At 32.1% G+C, this 22,222-nt stretch overlaps 1 long non-coding RNA gene across 2 annotated transcripts; it reads left to right on the top strand.

Moving 5' to 3' along the window:
* Nucleotides 1-14,289: 14,289 nt before the first annotated feature.
* On the top strand, nt 14,290-19,342 carry LOC148275588 (uncharacterized). Of its 2 annotated transcripts, none has more exons than XR_015823991.1 (4): nt 14,290-14,419; nt 17,560-17,697; nt 17,801-18,220; nt 18,882-19,342. It is a non-coding gene; the product is annotated as an uncharacterized LOC148275588 (long non-coding RNA). The 2 variants fall into 2 exon arrangements; XR_015823992.1 differs by having other exon boundaries at nt 17,801-18,224.
* Nucleotides 19,343-22,222: the final 2,880 nt, after the last annotated feature.

The raw sequence follows: 22,222 nt of genomic DNA, 5'->3' as shown, positions 1-22,222 counted from the left end.
AACAAAAATATTTTTTTTAATTTAAACGAAATTTGTGCATGATGTAGCAGGTACACTATTCAAAAACAACTGTTCATTTGCGTTTCAAAGTATTCAAAAATTATCAAACGTACCTTCAACTTGAATTTCTATCACAAAACAACACACATCAATGACTAATTCTGAGAAATATAGAACAGTTAACACGGTGACTAATAAGCGCACTGATTACAGTAATTAGCACTTTCTTGGATGAACTCACTTTCGATGTCGAAATACAAATGAACCTTTTAGGAATCCTAGGTAGTTTTTATACTTTCAGTAAATTTGGCTTTTAGTCACTAATTACCTGTAGTGACACATCATAATTTGGACATCAATATTAGAGGGCTGTGACCTACGGGGGGACCACCGTGCATTGTCAACTTCCGTGAAAATGCGAAACTGAAGAAAGATAACAGTCTTTATAATATATAAACAGCTTCGGGAAAGGGGTACCTAGCTAGTTGCTTTCGAAGTGAGCATGACGCGTCATTTGACAGACATCGAAAGCAGATAACCGCTCGAACTTTTGGAAAAAATATATAAAAGTAAGTATCGTGTTCTAATCGAGCATTACTTTTGACGGAGAAAACGTCGCTTAAACCGGGATAAGCTTGATAAATATCGCGGTGATTCGGAGCCATTTATTTCGTTGAGGTGCACCCGTGCGCATCTGCCATGGCGAAATTTCATGTATTGGGCTACGAATTCTCCTCTCATCCGCCATATTCTCCGGATTTAGCCCCTAGTGACAATTTCTTAAGCCCAAACCTTAGCTCAAACGATAATATTATTATCATTCAAACAAACGCCTGTTTTGAGGATATAAGCAAATCTTATTACTTGGAAGGCTTATAAAAATTAGAAAAACGTTGAAAGAAGTGTATTGAGCTCAAAGGGAAACAAACGTCTTAGTTTTGCAGACAAAACTGTCTTTCATTCGAAAAGAGAAAAGGTTTTTACTGTAGTGTGAAATGAGTTATTGTAAGTAGGTACTTCACTATTTTTTTAAAACTATCTAACTGTTTTCACCCATAGGCCCATTTCACATGTGCAGCGCGTATCCATGCGACATCGCATAGTCAGTAGAATTGTATTTGTGTGTGTGAGAAGGGGATGGGGACTGCGGAACCATTTCATTCCTAAAGTATCGATTCGAATATTCGAATATCGATTCGAAGTTACGGGATCATGTATATATATAAATATACAAACAAATTTCATTTGTATGTGTATATATATAAATATACATACAAATTTCATTTGTATTTTCCAAATTATATACCTAACTTCTTTAAAATTTCATAACCTTGATTCATTGAAACACAGAAAAGATATCTTCAATCAGATCCTGCTTTACAAAACTGTAAATAATAAATTTGATTCCCCAGAACTAATTAATCTACTTGCATACCATGTCCCCTCTAGACGCACTAGACTGATATTTTCTATCTTCCTAACATTAATTCTGAAGATGTTTTTTAAATTAACTTAAACTTACTGTCTTTTTTTTTAAAGTTGCTTTTCATCGGTTTTTTGAATCCCTTGAAATATGTAGGTACGTAAATATATTTTACCTTTAAAAAAAATGGTTTGTGCACTTGATCATGTTTTTTTATTCTTTTTTATTTTAACTCTTACTTTTTAATTACTTTAAGTAAGTTTTTTTATTAATGTTAATATTATTTCCATTTATGTAAATACTAACTAGAAACTTTTAACATAACTTTTTTACTTCGATTTTAATTATTTAATTACTTTCATTTATGTTTTTTTTCCCTTACAATATTGTACTTAAAAAATTCAAACAGTTAATTGATAAACTTAGCATGTAATATAATATGTAAACTTCACCGGTCCATTAGAGTTAACTCTAAATTTATGTACTATAAAACCACATTATTAACACATTATATAATTTATACAATGGTTTCAATATGTCGGTACAAATATATACATTTATATATAATGTGTACAATAGGGTATTTTCATAAACTGGGGATACGATTTTTAATGTATTCAGTATTTAAAGAATATTTTTACGATTCGAACCATATTACTATCAAAATCTGAAACAAATGTTTTCATTTATAATTTCCTATTTAAAGTTTGATAGAAATAAAACGGCCCGTAACAGGCCAAAAGGGTTGATGACGTCACGCGTGACTTATATATCCTACGTTCACTCAAATTCTATACTGAGATACTCCGACGCGGGCGGCTTGTGGCTTTTTATTTGTTTTGTCTTGTTAAATTTCGTCTTTTCCTTTGTTTTTTTTTGTTTTCATTTATAAACATCCATAGCATTATGACTAAAATTGGTTTTTTACAAGGAAAGTCCGATAACTTGCCCAAAATAGATATAATCATGATGGGTATTTTTTTCTCATCCAATACAAACTTTTTAAGTTCGAGTATAGAAAGTAAAGGCCGTAAGGTAAGCAAATATGTAATGTTTGCTTCCAGAATGTATTCATTCAAATAGTTGTATTATTTGCATGTACTATAAATATATTGTTTAGCGTACATTTAATGCAAAAGGGAAGTAACGTGACTTTGAAACAACATAATCCATAAAATACCATTGCTTGTAAACATCTCTGTTGCTCGAGTGCGTGTTAATGCCTTTTTTTATTAAATGTGATTTACTTATTAATATATCAGCTAGGGTAAATTACGGAGACAGTGCCATAGATTACATTCAAGTAAAACGGACGGGTGATATTTGAATGGTAAAAGGTCGAGTCACCCCAGCAGAACTTAAAGTTAGAACCAAATCGTACTCGGTGACGTGATTTGCGATGAAGTCTAGGAAATAATAGATTCCTGCAAGTGTGAAGACTGTCCAGCATCTCAAGGTCAGTTGCCATTTTGTAAATGCAATAAATTTCACAAATAAATAAGGTAGGTTTTCATACAGGATTTTTTTTGTAATTTTATTTTTTATTCATATAGAAAACCAACAGTTCCACAAATTAAACTAAGTAACATAAGTACAGAAATATAATACAAATATAAACAATAACGTTCAAAGAATAAACTATTTTAGTATTGTAGTACCTGTCAAGCTTTATAAGTGCTAATTTCAGTACCTACTGTTAGTAAATGTTTATAGTCTACAGTCTACACCATAAAATATAGTATTTTGTACTGAACAAGACCTACGGAAAAAAGAATAGTGGTTTGTTTTTTTTAACATCTCGTTTCATAACGTTCAAATGCGTTAAACCATTTTTTCTGCATTTTTTCATTAGGTACTAGGAATGGCGAAAAAAGCTTTATTTTGCGTCTTCACCGTAGTGTTTGTGCACATCGGAACTAAACAGTACTTGTATCTTATAACTAAATACATTTTATGCGCGTTAATTAGTTAAAACAACCAATTACAACAAAAACAACACGTAGGCTATACAAATTCGTATGAATTTGTTTGAACGGTCAGTCAAATTCGTAACGCGTGACGTCACAAGCCCATACGGCATCCGAATGTTCGTTTTGGCGCCAATTCAAAGTATACGTTTTTAAACCGCTCTGAAAAATTAACGCGTGGACATAAAAAAATAAAAACTGTACAGTTACTATCGTAATTTTTTTTTCTATTTTTTTGCAAAATAAAATAAAAACGTGAAAATACCCTATTACATTATGAGGATAACTTTTACTGTACAATAATAATATTTATGCTAAGTACCTACTTGTTACAATGTATCAGTATTATTGTACATGTTAGGGAGGGGGACTAAATATATTGTGTGAGGGTGTGTATTTACTAAATATATTGTGTATTCATGTATGGGTGTGCATATATGTGACAATGTGTAGTGAATATAAGTTGACTTATTGAACAATGATTGTCAAAAAATAATTGTTTTTTTCAAACCTTTATGAGGAAAGCTATCAACCACCTTATCAATCGATTTAAAATTGTTAAGAATGCTCTGGCCTAAAATCCAAATTCAAAAATATGTAAAACTTTCAACAAAGTAATAAAAAACAAAAATATAAATATATATGTAAGTACTCATATACACACATACGATTACATCATTAAATAATTATTGAGAATAATATTCCGGCACCCTCCAACATACCCGTCAAAACAGCTGTTCCAATACATGAAGGTGCTGGATATGAGACAACTGTACCTAAAAGAAGCACTTACACGCTTTTGGTCGAACAATGAGGAGAGGTCTCAGCAAAATGTCCGTACGAGGTTTTCCCAAAGCATGAATTATGACATACCCAAAACCCGTACGACTTTTGCTCTTTCTTTTGCTTTTGGAGGATCTTTGTGAACACCATATGCTCCAACTAGGTAGCGGACATAGAATGATGATGATGATGATGACTTTTGATAGGTCGACTATCAAACAATTAGTAAAAAGTTAGTGCAAATACCGCTTTTTCGCTATTTCGATCAACTCTATTTGATGTTCAAACGTGTATCTTGAAAAGAATTGGTCCAAAGAAAAAAAATATATGAACATTTTTAATAAATTTTATTTTCTTAGGCTTTCATATTTTTTATATTAAATCTATAGGGACGTAATTAAGAGCAAAAAACTTTTTTTTTTTAAATTGCGGCATGAGCGGTGGTCGTTCAAGGTCACACACGGTTTTACTAACCTTTGGGAGCCTGAGGGTGAAAAAATTCCGCGAGCGGGGGTACTACGAATACCCCAGCTAAAATGCTATAAATACGTCTTAAAAAAATATTTAAAAAATGTCTTTATAATTGTCATGGTATTGTTTATAAAACTGGTTCATAATATTTCCAGTTTTTTCCAGCAGGAAATTCATACATTTTTTCATAAAATACTGCTGCGATAATATTTTATATGGCAGCGCGCTCCTCCCGCTGCCACGTTTTGGATACCACTGATTGAAATTACGCCACTAGCTAGCGGGGCGGTACGGCGGGCGGTCGGGAGAGGGATGAGCGAGTTCGTAAACCATATACAGCGTGTTTGTTAATTTATTTGAATTAATTTTAAAAACTAATAATATTTTACAAAATAATATAGAAAAAAAATCACACAGCTCAATCTTAATGTGTTTAAAATTGTTGGTATGTTTCCCAAATAAAATACAATAAAGTATAACACGGCACGAATTCCTTTTATCGGTTACATAGGTAGATATATTATACAATTTTACAGAATACGACGACTAAAAATAATACAAAATAGTAATTTCTATTACTCCACAGTAACTCCATGGCAAAAAAACTTTGAAAAATCACTAAATCGATTTAAAAAAAATTAAGTACAATAAAAAAAAACTCGAGACCTTAAAAAATCTAAAATACGAAATTAAAAAACTTGAAAATCAAATAATCAAGAAATAAAAACTCAAAAATCGAACAACGCCGTGTAAAAATTTATATAATATGCAAAATTAAAATAAAAAAGTTAATTTGGACGTAGGACTAATTATGTTATGGGAACGTGTTGTTGAAGTTGAAGGTAGAATATTGCTCCATTGGTAACCCGATTTAGAAGCGAAGACGTTTTCTCCGTCATTTTGGCTGTTTTCTTCTAAATTAACACTATCCTGGTCGAAATAATCAGATTCATCGTAATCTTCGATTACAAAGTCATCTGTTTCAGAAACATCATCTGAAGATTCTAACTCTAAATCACTGTCATCACTGGAAGACACTTCAATATCCGTATCGTTTAGAAGCTGCTCAATGACATCATCCGTCAATTTTTTTCTACTCATTTTGAGATTGGTGAAGTAAAAAAAGGTTTTATAAATTTTAAAAAATTCACTTATTATTCAAAAAACACCTTTGTATGCAAAATCCAATGCGCAATATCCAGATAGCTAAATATAAAAATTATGTTTATTTGAAATTATTAGTCATAATAATACTTTTTTCTAAACACCCTTAGCATGCAAAATCTTACTCGCGTAAACTGGATTGACCGAAGTATCAAAGATCACTAAACTGTGGAGCAAATAGCAAATGAATTGTGATGCATGCTGTTTGCGCGGTGGGGAAACAAAGACAAATGTGAATTATTATTAAATGAGTTCCGCGGAAAAATATTTTAATATCTTCGATACATTTGTAACATAATGGAGTAGAGTTATGCATAAAATGAAATGGTATTGAACAATTTTTTTTATATTTTTTATTTTTTTTATTTATTTGGATAACCAACAGCTATAATGATATCATATTTATATAACAAAACAAATAACAAATAAGCCAATTACAGGTTTTCACAAGTAGCATCACAGTAAGTTAAAAAAGATTCTCGAACATAAAATGAATAGTAATTAAATGTAAATTTAAAAGAAAAGAAAAAAATACTACGAGTTATTTTGAAAGCAAACGCCGCACGTTATTAAGATTATTTTCAAATAAATCTATGTTAAATGATTTATTTAGTACATTAAAATTATTAAAAGTTCGCCATAAATATGAATTTTGCCTATAATTAGATGAAACAAGAGGTATGTGAAGAAGAGGGTTATTTCTTAAAACTTTGGAAGGAACATTGATAGAAAGTTTGCAAAGTAGTTCAGGACAGTCAATTGAACCAGAGGCAATTTTAAGTAAATAAATTATATCCGCTATTTCACGACGTTTTTGCAGAGGCAGTAGGTGATGTTTTTTACATATATGAATATACTGGTCAGATTTAAACTCAAGTTTCAACCGGAAACACATGAACTTTACGAATTTTTTTGAATATTTTCAATGCGTGATATCTGCACATTGTACATAGGATTCCATATTTGTGATGCATATTCTAAGTTGCTTCGTACAGTAAAGGATTTTAAGTGTCTTTGCCATAGTGAACGACGTAGAGCTACGCATAACAAAGCCAAGCGCACGCGATGACTTTTTTATGATGCTGTCAACATGGGCGTCAAAAAGTAATTTACTATCATGGAAGACACCTAGATCCTTTACACATAATGAGCGTTGGAGGTTTTGACCCTTAAGCACATAGTTAGTACGTAAAAATTTTACTTTGCGACTAAATGTAATAACTGAACACTTAGAAGGATTAAGGTCCAAGCAGTTGGAGTTGCAGTAATCCTCTAGACGGTCGAGATCTGACTGCAGATCAAAGACGTCAGCTGGGGTCTTGATTGTTGCAAAAATTTTCATGTCGTCAGCAAAACAAAGCAAACGCGAAGAGGTAAAGCATTTATCAATATCGTTAACAAAAATTATGAAGAGCAAAGGTCCCAGAAGAGACCCTTGAGGCACCCCGCTGGGGACCCGTACCCAACTAGAAATAAAATTATTAACCACTACCGCTTGCGACCTGTTGTCTATATAAGATGAAAACCATCTGAAGAGGTCACCTCTAATACCGATTTTAGTTAATTTTTTTAATAGTAATTTGTGATCGATTCGGTCGAAGCATTTACTGTAATCGGTGTAAATAACGTCTACCTGATGACCACCGTCCATTGAATCAGTAAGGTAATCATTAAGTAAGATTAAATTTGAAACAGTAGATCTCCCTTTTAGAAAGCCATGTTGAGATGGACTCAGTGAGTTTTTAATGGCGGAATATAGTTGGTTATAGATTATTCTTTCAAATACTTTAGACACTATACACAGTTTAGAAATTGGTCTATAATTGACAATATCGGTTTTAGGCCCTTTCTTGTGGACTGGTGTTATAAAAGCGGATTTCCAAATATGTGGGATTGTGCATTCTTTGAGAGATCTTTTGAATAGCAAAGTGATTGGTACACATATAGTACTAGCAGAATTTATGAGAAAACATGCGGGAAGGTGATCAGGTCCAGCTGATTTTGATGTATCTAGCTTTAAGAGTAGATTTTTTACATAGTCTGTGGTAATCACTATGGAATTAATATCTGAGGTATACACATGAGACGAGGTAGATGAGGGATTAGTGGAATTTCTCGATTGGATACTAGCTGGATTTAGAAAAGTGGAGTGAAAATATTCAGAAAATGCGTTGCAAATTTCAATACCAGTGTTTACTCGCATATTACCTAATACAAGACTATTAGGAATACAGTTAGATTTGGATTTGGACTTCACATACGACCAGAAATTTTTAGGTGAGTCCTCGATGGACTTTTCTACGAATGCAATGTAAGAATCGTGACAATCCTTTTCAAGATGTTTGATTCTATCACGTAATAATTTAAAAGTTATTAGATTGGAGTGATTGCCGTAAGTCTTATATTTTCTTAAGTATTTATCCTTTTCTTTAATTGCTTTTACTAGCGCGGGGGAGTACCATATAGGATATGAACTGTTCAAAGTCTTAACAGCGGGTACAAATTTATCTCTCAGATTTGTAAAAGTATTGTAAAAAAAGTTTACGGATTCGTCAAATGATCTAATTGAGAATTCAGTATGCCAGTCGATGTCAGAGATTGTACTATTTATTGAATCAAAGTTTGCTTTATTAAACAAATATTTAGTTAGCGGTGCAGGCTTCAGGTAAGTAAGTTCAATAAATTGAGCATTAATGAAGAGAGCATTATGATGCGGGTCAATAGGTACCAATGGGTCTATACATTCACTAACATTAACAATGTCATTAGAAATTACCAAATCTAGGATCCGTCCGTGTTTATTAAAAATTCCATTAAATTGCGACAAGTTATGTGTATTCAATTCATCGATAAGTAGGTACTCATCGTGACTTTGAGCATTAGAAGGCAAGTATGAAACATTATCAGTTGAAAGCCACTTAATACCGCTCAAGTTGAAATCACCTATTATCAAATATTTGTCAAGCGGGTTATTAGAAATTGTCATATTTAACTTAGAGAAAAAATTTATCAATTGGTCGGAAAAGGAATTGCCTGATTTTTGTTTACATAGGTATAGAACACATAAGTGTAGTTTGGTGCGCGTACGGGTACCTGCGAGATTAAGAGATAGTGTTAGCCACAGATCTTCAGCGCTGGAGTTGAATGTCGGCTGGGCAATAGCTGATATTTCTTTACGTACCGCTAGGAGAACACCGCCGCCCCGCGACTGTCCCGTTGCCGTGTAATCCCGATCGCGACGCCAAACCATATAGCGGCTGTCAAATAGTTCACTATCGGAAATGTTGTCGTTTATCCACGTTTCGGATAGAGCTATAATATCGTAACTAGATATGCTTAAATTACGTTGGAATATAGTAGTCTTAGAACGTAATCCCCTTACATTCTGGTACAGTATATTTAAGTTGGTGTTAGCCATAAGAAAGATCGTAAATATTAATTAACATAATTATGAAACAAAATAAAATAGAAACATGCGAGTATTGATTCCGAAGATTACCGGTACGTAGTTTAGGCAGAAAAAAGTAAATGTAATGTTAGAGCGGGCGAGCGGATATAATTTGCAATAAATGTGCGAATAAAAGAGACATAAAGATGTAGATACTTGCGTTGTAGATAAATAAAGTTAAATTGTAAGTAAACATATGAGTATATAATAATATAATAAAGCGAGCGTTTGCTTTCGAAAACAGGGGTTACAAACACATTCAAAACAATCATTGACAGTAATGCGAGTACATAAAAAATACATAAGGAAAGTGCGAGCGATATAAATAATAATAAACATATTAAACGAACTTGTTTAAATCGGCCTCAGTGTTTATAATGTGGACACTCGAAGTATCATTCAATCTTGCATGAATTTTGCCATATTTTACCCAAATATACTTATATCCCTTTTCATCCTTCAACTTGGATTTGGTCATCGTAAGGAGTTTCTTGGTCAACGGAGTCAGATGGTCGTTTATATATATTCGATTGGTCGAATGGAAGCCTAAATCGTTAGCTGATAAGTTTTTCATGGCGCGAGCGGCTGATGTGAAATCTTCCTTTAAATATCGATTAATAAAACTCACTATTATTGACTTCTCTTTAGAGTTATGAACCGGTACCCGTGATATATAATTTATTTGGGATTTAGGAAAAGTGTAGTCCACCTTTCGACTGATGCTGTCTAATATTGTGAATAGATTTTCGTCAAATATGCTACCTGGGGGACCCCAGATACCCCCCTTAGGCACGGGAGGGCTAAGGGCATTATGTCCACCGATCCTGTTAAGTTTCAAAATATGATAACTTTTTTTGTCAAAAAAATTAAAAAAGTACACACCGAATGACCTTGAACGTCCCATACTTATAATAAATCTTGAAAACCACCCGATGGATCTAAACCTGGTTTTCACTGTCATGTAACGTGTCCTAAAACAAAGCTACTTGTATTTGTTGCATCTTCGAAAAATAAAAATTAGTACGTCATATTCATTTCTTACCGAAAATTACCGTAAAATACCGCGGAGATTTTACCGCCGTGCATCTCGAATTTATTGCGATACAAGTAAATATCGTTTTTGCTACCATTTATGCTTGCAATATACACATGTATGTTCATAAGGATGAATGACAATATCCGACTAAGACCCTCCATATAATCTTTCAAACTCACAGTGAAAGGGGCAGTGAACGTAATAAAGTTAAATTGAATTGAAATAATATACGAAATTAGAAATTTCAAAAGATCTACTCATTTATTGACCAAAATATTGTTTTTTTGAATGAGTAAAACCGATAGGAAGACCCACAGTCTTTAAAACGGTTTCGGGTATATGGAGGAATGTACTCCTGCTCCGGGGAATTACGCTTTCGGGAATTTTCCCGCGGTACATCATTACTTGCACCTCCAGTACCTTATGCACCATTGGGTGCGAATAAGAGTTTGATGGTGATGAACATAATGTTATTGTATTATTTTAGATGTTTGTAAATCTAATATTGTGGATCATCGTAATATATAATTTTTATTTGAGAATAAAAAATACTGTTTTGTAATCCACTGTATTTGCTTACACAACCGAATATATAATATATGTATTATGTATGTTTACTTGTTAAATAACCCTAAAGAGGGAAACATTTTGTAGCCGAAACTAGACAGTCAAATTGTACAAAAAAAAATCTTTTTTTGTTGTTGTATAATTTGATTGTTTTGGTAATTTTGTTGATAGTTAATTTTCTGCTTACTAAAGTTGAAGGTGTAAACAAGGACTTATACACTCGCATACGTTAATGTTTATTGTATGCAATTATTACTTTATTATGTCTATATAATGATTTAAATCATATATACATTCAAATTAACAATGCACTGGCCTATGCACCATTAGGTTCTGATAAGGGTTTGGTGATAATGTATTTCAATATAAATTTTACCGATGTATATATAAATTTACTTTAATATAAAGAAATATTCGTTTTTATAAACGATAAATCGATATTATTATCGAAACTTATTTAAACGAATAATGGCGGTACATTACTTTTTCACTAACACATTCGTAAAAACTCTTTGCGATGTTCTTATGAATATTTTTAAACCTGTTATTATAATCGAATATTTTATATCAGTTTAAAAAAAAAAAGGTATTTATTTAAGAGCAATATTTTCCAAATGATAAATAATTTACATGAAAACGAAAAACTGCACTAATAAGTGCATATTATTTATTTATACCCTTTCTAATTTATATTATAAATAAGTGGGTTATATTGTTCATTTTGTTTATATATGTATTTTAAGTTTAAGTAAAATATTATTAAAAGTGTTTGCACGTAATTGATGAAAAATAAGTAGTGCATTTTTTTATTTTAATGTTTCTGTATATTATTTTTCATTGTTTGTAAAGCAAATAAATACATTAATGTCAGGCGGGATGGGATCTCTATGAAGACGACAGCTATTATTTAATAATACGCTAATTAGCAGCGTGGTTTATTTACATTTCTGTGCGTTTGACTTAACGGTTCCTAATTTATCATTTCATTTGTGAATAAAAACTAGCAGATTTAAGATATATACGAATTAAAACATATCAACAAAATTTAAATAATAATACGTTGTGTATAAAAATACTTATTTAGTCATGTTTCTTACAATAAAAGGAACATTATGAAAATTCATCAAAAATATTTAATACGTTCGGTATTTTTTTACTTGTCTAAATCACTCTATAGCTAACAATATATTGAATACTTAAAAATAATACAGTTTTTTTTCTATTAAGCTAACGAAATAGTAAAAGAAATCAATGCCAACCTAGCCAAATAAAAAATATCTATCTTTGCTCTTTTGCCTAAATTTTGGGTTTCTGCCTGATCAATTTCAATATATGAAATTCAATTTTAAAAAACATGTTAGGTTTTTAACACAGAAAAATAATTTTAGTTTAGTTAAATTAATTTATCAATTTTTGAGACCAAATCTCAACTCCATAGAACCAAATTCCTGTGTATTGAAAGCAAAATACAAAACAATTGTGTTTATAAACAAAATGAACAAAAAATCTTTTGAACATAGGGAACAAGATTTTTTCTAATCAGTGTGAACTCGGATATGAAACTAGAAATAAAAATGAAGTAAGTCTGCCATTTAGTAAGAAAACAAAGACACAGAACTCGTTGGTTCACCGAGGTGGACCATCAGAAATAAGAGTTTAAGGAAAGACCATTAGAAATAAGAGAACAAAAAAAAATCATTTCATTTGAATGTTAGTCGATAAAACATGTGTGTAGCAGATAAGTTAGCTCTTAAAAAGTGATTGCATTCGAGTTGGTCTTAAAGAATTTTTTTAATTAGTGAAATGTTAATAATTATTATATATTTTAATAACAATTCGTCGTCGTCATTCCCTTTCCATACCTAATGGTGCTTAGATTACTGCAGTGGTACACAAATCGCAGCGTATCTTGATCATTTTTTGTTACATGAAGGTAAGATGATCAGTCTTACGCTTCAGGTACCAGTCCAGGCACTATGAAATATTCTGGTGGGAAAACACCTTTTTAAATAAATATTTCTTATCATCCATGTCGGGAATCGAACCCGAGACCTCTTGCATGGGAGACAAATGCGCTTATCATTACACCACGAGGCCAACTAATAATTGTTTATAGGTTAATATATTAGCACATTCATGTATTGTGTTTGTACTATTACAAAACAAAAATAAAAAAAAACAAAAAAATATTAAAACCCATAACTCTATCAGACAAGAAAAGCACGAATATAAAAATGTAAAGTTTTGAAGTGACAGAGGCAATGTAGCATAATGTATTTCTTTATATTAAATCAGAGCTACAGACAGAATTACATATATGAAATAATTACAGTTTTGAAAAAAATGCCTCAAAAGTATCGAATATTTCAATATATATACACATTTATATTTATTTTTATTTTATTTATGAAATATATAATACATATCTAAGATATTATACTCCCAGGAATTTAAAAAAACCTCATTTGGGACCGTAAATAAAAATGAGACATTTTTGTGACAATACATAATATCATACATAGTAAATACATCCGAAATTGTAAGAAAACAGAAAGAAACATAAAGCATAGTACTTTACACCATCTATATAAAAAACATTAATAACTATCACTATCAAAAAGATTTAAGTAATATTTTTTAATTACGACACTTTTGAATTGGCTATTCGATTTTTCGTGTTTTAATATTTATTTAAAATTCGGAATGGTCAATACTTTCCAGAAACCTTTTTCTGAACTTCGTTGAGCAAAACTTAGGTACATGAAAATTCCCTGATTTACGCGTTATTATTATTATATTTATTAAATTATTTTATAGAAATACACCACTCTTTCTCAATGGTCCCCTTGATAAAACCTGTGTGAAGGAATATTTCTTTTATTAAAAAAAAAGGTAATAATAATAACAAAAAATAGAAAAAATACCTAATTAAAAAACACCTTTTTCTAAACAGAAATGACCGAAAAATATTTTTTTACAATAATAATAATATTACGAGTACAATACATAAGTTTTTATGTATTTTTTTAGTTAGTGTATACAATAAAGCATTATAAGAGTAGGCATATTTATTTTATAGATTTTTAATTAATATTTTTTCTTTCATTCTTCATACTTCATAAGTATTTTGAAAAAACAACGCATTATCCATAAATAAAAAGTCGATTACGGGAATAATCTAATTCGGTTATTCGAACTATTAATATTGATAATAATCGTTTGCGATTAAGCACACCCCAACAGATTTATGTCTGACAGACCGGGTCGTATTCATTTTACAACGCGTGTGAAAAGGTAACAGATTTTGTATGCGTTTGCAGGATAAGCGCGGTAAAATATCGGGTAGTATGGATTTGCGTGGCAGGTGTGAAAACGGCCATATGGTAACACACTCCCAAAGTTCATCGGTGGCTCGTGAACGACTTACACGTGTATAATCTCTAAACGGCTGTTCGGATTAATTTCAGTATTATTTGGAACCTAAAATCTCTCGCGCAACAATTCACATCACAGAATTCCTGTTTAAGCGTGCGGACTATTGCAGCGCTCAAATTATCGATGTGAGTAAAACACAATTAAATTGATTTACTTTTGATATGCGAGCTCACACGCTATACTTGCCCCCTAACTTTAATGGTGCTTTATTAAGTCAGTTTACATTTTTTAAATGAAAATTAATAAAACTTAATACCTTGCATTGATATCTGCGCTTGCATTGATATCTGTGTTTTTAGGTTTTTTCTCCCCTTTTAATCATATATTTATATTTGACAGTTCATTTAAAAGGTTCATAATTAATACTTCAGAAAAATTGCACAACAAAGTGACACAAATTGAAACTCAAAGATTAGTTACCGGCAATCAATTAGAGCACAACGGCAGACACGGAATAGACTGAAGCTTTATTGTTGGCATAAATATATTGCAACAGAGAGGGAGAACATTTTTACTAGAAAATAAGGACGTCTAGGCATTCAAAGGCTTATGACCCGCCATTGATTAGTTTACGTCATAACTATACGCACTGTGTAACGTTCACCTTTGTGCATATGTTTTTTATTTAAATCTTAAAGTAGGGCACACATATCATACATATTGTTATGTGTGTTCTAATAATAACATTGCAAATATATTTAATTTATAAATTGTTTATCACATATGTCTTGACCATTATTTTAAATTTTGATATGTTTTTTTCTTCATAAATATTTTTTTCCATTTCGTAATACTTTTTAATTGCTTTAAATAAAATTGAATTTTGTGACTTTGCCTTTTTCCTAAATAGAAGTCTAATTTTGTTCTTTTCTCTAGTATTGTGATCGTGTTCATGCTAATTCCGATCAATTTTTTTCCAAAATTCTGTTTTTTTATTAGAGTTTATAATTTTATGAACAAATATCATTGTATTGTAAAATATTCTTTGTTTATATGTTAATAATTTCATTTCATTTACCATCGACTTTACCCTCGTGTATCTGTTTTTTTTTCAAATGATTCTAAAGGCTTTATTTGAACATCCAAATTTTCTCAACTCTTCCATCTGTTGACTTTTGTTGATTCCCTTCTGTAAAATGTTTTTCCCGCTCTGTTGCGACAATTTTAAATCTAAATAACTCCCTCGGGAGGAAATCCTGCCTACCTACAAACATTTGGATTTACCCAAAACATTATTGATTAAACTAACTTATATAAGAAACATAAAAATTGTTTTCAGGCGTTGCCTTACTAGGCTGAAATGGTTCAGCCGGATGAATATCACCCGATAAAGGTAATGACAGCACATGATAAAGGTTTCGGGGTTTTACTTCACAAAAGTCAACAGATGGAAGGGTTGAGGGTTTGTGGATGTATGAACAGAGGGTGAAAGGTGGCCACTAAAACCAGACAATGACAGGTCAATTCCCTGTAAATGCCTAGACTTCCGAATTCCCTTTTCGAAAATGTTTTCCCTCTCCATTGCAACAAATTAAGATCTAAATAAAATGAATTTTTACCAACCTACGATAAAAAAAAAAATCGTTCTAGTCAAAATGGGTACAAAAAAACCTATGGGTTTCTCAGTGGGGAAGATAACATGCCTGGATGTAGCTTCGTTTGATAGATTTTAAAGCTCCGTGAGAAATGAGGCGACTTCTACGCCGGTCTGCCCAGGTGAATATGATTTCATATGTACGCTTTCATATTATGCTTTCCCAGAGAGAGGTAGTTGTTAAGATTTTGCGAACTGTTTATAAGGGCCTACCACAAGGCTCAGTTCTTAGCCCTTTGCTATTTAACATATATACTATAGTATAGACCTACATAGTTCCCTCCCAAGTATGAGTATAATTTTACAATATGCTGACGATTTTGTTATTTATCTCCACCATAAAAAGATAACGCAGGGTGCGATCGAAATGGAGACAATAATGCATTATCTAGAGTTGTGGCTTAGCAGTAATCATTTAAAAGTTGCTCCCTCAAAAAGTCAATTAGTAGTATTTTCCAATAAACATAAAATACCGGATATATGCATCAAACTTCGGGAAATACCGATTCCAATTAAGCAGTCAGTGAAATTCTTGGGTATGGCTATCCATAGGAAATTATCATGGAATATACACATGGAAGAGGTTGTCGCAAAGTGCGAGAGGAGCCTTAATATTCTTCGAGCCGTGTCTCGAGTGTGGTGGGGGGCTCACTCTTCGACCTTAAAAATGTTGTATAAAGCATTGATTCGTAGTCATCTCGATTATATTCTGATAAGTCTGATCAAAAAGTTGACATCTAGAATTATGGTGGTAATGATAGACTATTTTGTGAACTGAAATATCTTATATTTTTTGCGTTTGAGAGAAATTTCAAGGTGACCTTATGTTGGATCCCTTCGCATATCGGAATTTCTGGAAATGAAAGAGTTGATCTCCTAGCAAAGGAAGCATGCCTTCATGGAAGCATCCCTTACTCCTTTAGTCGTCCTACTGATGATTGCGTACCAACCATAATTAATAAAATTAGATCTGAGTGGACAATTTTATGGCAGAATTCTTCGACTGGGTTTTTTTATAGGAGTATCCAATGCTCCATCCCCATTACACCGTGGTTTAAAATCGAAAAGCAATCAAAATTGAACATCTCTTTAATATCAAGAATGAGAATAGGACATTGTCTCGTTGTCTCGCACTTATTGAGAATAGGTGTCTTTACTTCGACAATGTGTCTTTGTGAAAATGACGATGAGACATTAGATCATCTGTTCTTCGACTGTTCCCTCTACGACAGAAGTGAATTCCTTCAAAATATTTGTGAAGAATATAATACGTTCCCTCTTAACGTAAAATTTTTACTCGCCCAGAACAATTTGGATACTAATTTACTTCTGACTAAATTCTTAAGGACAAATAATAAAAATATTTTAATTTGTTTAATATTATTTACCAAATTTAAATAATAAGTCAAATTGAATGTCCCTCTTTACTTTTGGCCCGAAATTTCATGTTATGTTTACGTTTTATTTAGATTATATTACCTCACATTATATTATATTTTTTTGTGGGTACGGTTTTTTTTTGTCCTTCACTGAAGCGTATATTCTTTAAATTTCTAATTCTTGTTTCTAAGAGCCGAAATCACCCGCAAACGAGTAGAGGCGTAAAAAAAAAACAAAATTAAAATTATTTTTTTTACCAATCTATGATAAAAATAATTTGTTTTGTTCTAGTCAAAATGGGCACCAGAACCTCAGCGGTGTTTTCCACAACGGAAGGTCAGCATGTACTCGTAAAACCATAGATATATTCGTGTTTGACGAATGGTGGAAGCATTAGGAGTTCGGCAGCGTCAACGATAGTCTGTCGAGGTGAATATGATTTTGATCATTATAGGCCAATATTTTTAGTGACCTTAATTAAATAAAATGTATTTTTAACAACTTATAATAAAAATAATTTGTTTTGTTCTAGTCAAAATGGACACAAAACAACTCTCGGTTTTCCTAATGGGGAAAAGAACATGTCTAGATGAACCTTTGTTCAATGTATTCCTAAGTTCCACGGGTTCCACGGCGGTTCCGCGGCGGCATCGACGCCAGTCGGCCGAGGCGAATATGATGTTAATCGTTATTACTCAATATTTTCATTGATCAAAATGAAATAAAATGTATTTCACTCTGCCTATGAAAACGGAAACAAATTGTATGAAGGAAAAATTAAATATAATGACCAATGTTTTTATCCACCTTTCATAGATTCCAGGAAATACGACCCTGAAGGGACGGGACTTCATCGCAAGATTGCGATGACAGAATTTGGTTCGATTCGGCAGGATATTTTATACGGGGGACAAAGCGAAATCGAGTCTTTGCTTATTTGCACACTTGCACAGTATGTATGTCTTCATTTTTGCCTTTAAAAACCAATCTTCTCTATAATTTTCCTTAAAATACACATCATAAATGGGTTTTTTCGTTTCGTTTTAATACCGAAAGTAAGTCATTTTACACGAAAGCTATTATTATGTAGTTTGGCATTTCGCTTTTGCGTTTGCAACTGTCAATACGTTGCCAATTTTTGTTTGGTATGTTTCAAATCATTAATAAATAGTACCTAGTAAACTATAATCTTCTAGTGATAAATCAATAACCGGGCATATTTAGTATCAATACCGAGAATACTTAAAACTGCCGTTTTTAACAAAGGTTAATAAAAAAAATTATTTGTATTTTCAATTTTAAAAAATTTTTTTAAAAAAAAACTTAAACTCATTAAAATAGCATTATTTCAATTCATTAGTTAACCCATAGAAAATTTGTTGATAATGATCCTTAAGATAAAAATAACTTTATTTAATTTACTTACATATAACTTTAAATTATGTATCCTTACCTCTGTTCTGTATAAATACATTTAACTTTTTAATAAAGATACCAGTCTCGAAGATGTCGCGAAAGCGATGAAACCGGTCACTGGATATTCCAAATTTGTGGATTAAAGTATCACTCGTGTTTTATTTATATAACAATTAAAATATGTTTATCTATTCTAGCAATGCACGCATTACATTTATTAAGAGCCGCGGCCTTAGAAGACATAAGGATCTTTACTCAGCACCGAAGAAGAGGCACATATTAATATACTAGACGCGCTGAGGGACGACGAGCATCGTCTATGAAAAGAAACCTGAGCTTATGTGAGGAGTTGTTAAGGCGCAAGACACCGTTGAGAAGCTCTAGAGTCAAATTGGAACTGAAAGTTTGTATTTTACGAATCCTAAGAATTACGAATGCCCGGTAGCCACGAGGTGGGAAAAATTGGCTTAACATATGAAATACATAAATTCCTGCCCCAACACCACTTTTAATCTGGTGAGCACCCCCGCTCCCCGAAAAGGAAGAAGTGTCTCGCCCCTTCCTGACGCCCGACCGACGACATTCATTAGGTGTCCTGTTTTATATGTAGTCTGTAGTCTGTAGTCTGTAGTCTTTGGAAATTATACAAGGAAAACAAGAAGAGTCTTTTAATTTAAAAAATAACCCTTTTATTGTAGTTATAAATGTTTTGTTTTAAATAATGCAAATATTATAATATACAATCAATATGTATAAACATATACCAGTTATTATACCTCTACTCAAACAGCGCAACATATTCAGTGAACGGGCCCTACAGCATGGAGTACGCTCCCAGCAGAGGTGCGAGGCTGTGAGAGTGAAGTGATGTTTCGGAAAAAGCTTAAAACCCACTTGTTCTTTAAATCATTTGAATAAATCCGTAGCATGTGATAAAAAAAATTGTTTTAATTAAATTACAGATTTAAAAGCTTATTTATCTATAGAATCACTACGTTAAGGGCCCTTAAGGTATTATATTACGAAAATGGCGCTAGATATGTTATCCATAATCCATCCATCCATCCGCCACTGGTTTTCTCAAATTGAACGGTTCGGGTAGACAGGAAGAAAATGCCTTATCGTAATATGCCCGCCCTTATTTTAATTAGATTTATTTTGGAAAAACGGCGGTTGTTATATAAGAACATAAAATATAAAAAATAGTACATACATCCAGTTTAAGTTTTTCATAAATATAATGAGAGAACATGTTTGTTTTTTGTTTTTTGACAAATTGTTTTTTAAGGAGCCATGACCATCCGAGAACCCGTCTAGTTTAGTCCCGTTTTATCTGTCATCTTCGGACGTACGGTATACAGATATGATATTTCTGACGTCTAGTTTAGTCCCGTTTTATCTGTCGTCTTCGGACGTACGGTATACAGATATGATATTTCTGACGTCTAGTTTAGTCTTGTTTTATCTGTCGTCTTCGGACGTATGATATACAGATATGATATTTCTGACGTCTAGTTTAGTCCCGTTTTATCTGTCGTCTTCGGACGTACGGTATACAGATATGATATTTCTGACGTCTAGTTTAGTCCCGTTTTATCTGTCGTCTTCGGACGTACGGTATACAGATATGATATTTCTGAATGAAAGCAAAACGCGGTGACAAAGAAAAATAAATAAAATCGGTACAGTTTTGGGGTGCGGAAAAGGGGAATAACGCAACCTTAATTTTGTCGATTCTAGTTAGGTTTATCAGTTTGTCTTTTTCGCACACTATTCGGGAGGTGTCTGCGAGAGAGTGAGAGAAAAACTATAATAATTATAAATCTTTATTATCTGTAATATACAATGTCATGCATACAACAATAATAATAAAGATATACACAGTTAAATGGCGCACTTATTGTCACTTGCAATTTCTTACTGTATAACCAAAACTAAATTAAAAAATAGAATAAAAATTAATTTTAAAATTAATAAAAAATTCAAATAAAAAACAAATAAATGAAAAAGTTTAGAAAAGCACAAACAGTAAAAATTATAATGTCTATTGCTTATATCAATTATATTTCATACATTTTACATTATTCTATTACATCTTCCAACTATTAATTTATATTATAGAAACATTTGTTGATTAGAAACACTTTTAACACGCCTGCAAATTTTTTAACACAATTTATTTCCTTAATTTTATTGAGGAGCTTATCATATATTTTTACTGCCACGCACACGGGCCCTCTTTGTATAAATGATTGTTTCGTTAATGGAATTTTTAATTTACTTTTATTCCTGGTGTTACGAAACTGACTTTCTTCCCGTGTCCTAAAATATTCAGGTCTTGATTTAACAACAACACAAAGTTCCATTATATAAATACCCGTCACTGACTAAAAATTAATCAAAACTGGCCTACATGTAGCCAGGTAATCAGCATTTACCATTTTCCTAGCACATTTTCTTTTTATTTTAAAAACAACCTGTACATTAGTAGAGTTTACCCAAAAAATGATAATATTTATAACATAATATATATTCAAATACCTATTGGTCAATCCGCTCTTCGACGCATATCTTCTTAAGGCGATAGTAGGTCGATGGGCATCGGTTTCCGGGTGAGTCCCGCGGAAGTATGATAGGAAATAAAATGTATCGTTTAATTTTACAACCCTAATAACGATACCCCTTCACGAAAACATAATACGCGATTAGTAGAAGACCACAAATTAATAATAATGTTTGCACCTGTCTAAATATATTTATTTTTGAATCATCGAGTTCGCGGTTCACCCTCGCCCCTCACTGATATATCGACGCTCGCTATTTTATCATAGGTACTTAATTTTACCGACGATCTATTTATGTATCGACAGTTCTATAAAACTGTACAGGTACAAATATATTATGTATTTGCATAGCATAGTGCTACAGTGCTATGAATACAATTAGGGCCTCAGGGGGGCGATTACAGACGCCATCTTCCAATTCCAAATTATTTATTCAATACCTTTATATACATTAGTAAAATATGTTCGTGGCACACATAAAACGTAAAAATAATTTGCGAAACAATTTAAATGTTAAAACAAAAATACTTAGTAATTAGAGTAAAAGGAAGCTATTCTCTATGAACTTTCTTTCGGCGACGACGGCGACACGAAAGATGTCGATTTTCGAAGAGATACGGTTGAAAAAAGACGTTGCTCTTCCTACTGGCATTACCCAATGGCAATGCAGGTTGGTTCTGCAAGCGGGAAGATAAAACAGCTTAAGCTGTCTATGTCGAAAAAAGTCAGATATTAATTGAACCTCATTCAGAATTAAATTTTTTACAAAAATTCTAATATTCTCAGTTAAAAATATGGCTTTATTTGTTAAAACTTGACTTTTAAATTATCGGGTTTGTTGCAAACACGGCAACCTCTACTTGAGTATTGTAAACGTGGAATGTATAAAATTAAATTTACTATTTCACTACTGTTTCTTGACACAATCATGCTTATGTCATCACTGTTTACGTATAAAATATTTACTGATTATA

This window comes from Micrasema longulum, unplaced genomic scaffold, assembly GCF_059751315.1.
Source record: "Micrasema longulum isolate JH-2025_06_02 unplaced genomic scaffold, ASM5975131v1 h1tg001381l, whole genome shotgun sequence".
Taxonomy (NCBI): domain Eukaryota; kingdom Metazoa; phylum Arthropoda; class Insecta; order Trichoptera; family Brachycentridae; genus Micrasema; species Micrasema longulum.
The sequence above is the reverse complement of the archived record's forward strand: the minus strand, read 5'-3'. Positions and strand labels throughout refer to the sequence as shown.